Genomic DNA, 1,432 nt, shown 5'->3' on the forward strand with positions numbered 1-1,432 from the left:
CAGCCTCTTCGAGGGGGCAACCTACTTTACATTACATAAATGAACAATTCTTTGATGATACAAATGACAAAACCTCCTTTCTATATATAGGAGTCTAAGGAGTCACAATATAATCCAGCCGACCTAACAATAATAATATAAAGCCACAAAAATAACAATAGAGGGATTCTGAAAAATCTTATTTCTTTTAGCTTCTCTCCAATTATGTCCTAGTCTTGAGATTGTGCAACTCATCAACTTAGGGAAGAAGGAGGACGCCATGGATCACAGGACCAGAGATCGAATCTCTCGAATTACTGCCCACCTCGTCCATCCAGGGCATTCACAGTTGCAGAATGAAGGAGTACTCGGGCGCATCGATTGCAGATCGAAAGGCGGGGCGTCTGGATTCAAGGTGGCTGTCCTCGGAGCCTCAGGCGGCATCAGACAACCCCTTTCCATGCTCATGGAAATGAATCTGTTGGTCTTAGTCCTTCACCTCTATGATGTCGTCAATACCCCCGGCGTCACTGCAGATATCAGCCATATGGACACCACCGTCGTTGTGCATGGATTTGTGGGCAAAGAGCAGCTGGAAGTAGCGTTGGTGGGAATGGATCTAGTGATCATCCCTGCAAGAATTCCACGGAAACCCAGGATGACTAGGGATGATTTGTTCAATATTAATGCGGGAATCGTCCGCACCCTGTGCGTAGGGGTAGCCAAATGCTGTCCCAATGCAATTGTGAATATTATTAGCAATCCAGTCAATTCCACTGTGCCAACTGCAGCCGAGGTTTTCAAAAGAGCCGATGTCTATATGCATGTTGCAGATATGCTCCCTCTTACAATGGATCGGCACAAATACTGTAGATCGGGGCAGGATCCATCCGATCTGACCAATATTAGAAGACAACCAGAACCCATGCAGCAGATCGGTGGAAATATGCATCAATCGAGCAGAGGGGATGCAGATCTTGACATGCAAATGGAAGTTCGACCCAATAAGAGGTTAGATCTGGAAGATTGCCTACAACCAGAGCACATGACAATCAGCAACGACATCGGCTTAGGCAGATCAGGAACTCTGCCAAAACCCAGACTTCAGGTAACAACAACTCGTTTTTAGATTTTTATTAAAACCCCTGAAGGGAAATCCTGTATAGTATGGGTACATGCAGGAAGCACTATCATGCAGCTGAAACAACAAATTTGGGCTTTGACCGGATATCTTGTTCAGATCCAACATTTGGTCAGTGGTAGGTGGTCTCTCTAGGACAGTAGAACTTTGGGAAGCTACGAGATTAGTCCATAAAAAAACATTGTTTTAAACCTCAGGCTGAGAGGAGGAGCTCTGCCTCAGGGACAACCAAGCTTCTCAGGAGGAGACAAGGGGAAAAAGATAGCATCTCAGCATCAATCCAAGGGAGGGTTCTCCTACAAGAACATTCTA

At 45.5% G+C, this 1,432-nt stretch overlaps 1 pseudogene; it reads left to right on the forward strand.

The window, feature by feature from the left end:
* The first annotated feature begins 259 nt into the window (after positions 1-259).
* On the forward strand, positions 260-1,108 carry LOC149164629 (malate dehydrogenase, glyoxysomal pseudogene; annotated as a pseudogene).
* The last annotated feature ends 324 nt before the right edge of the window (positions 1,109-1,432 follow it).

The sequence above is a fragment of the Pinus tabuliformis genome, chromosome 5_1 (genome assembly GCF_031772625.1).
Source record: "Pinus tabuliformis cultivar Carrire ecotype Pingquan chromosome 5_1, CPIR1, whole genome shotgun sequence".
NCBI lineage: Eukaryota > Viridiplantae > Streptophyta > Pinopsida > Pinales > Pinaceae > Pinus > Pinus tabuliformis.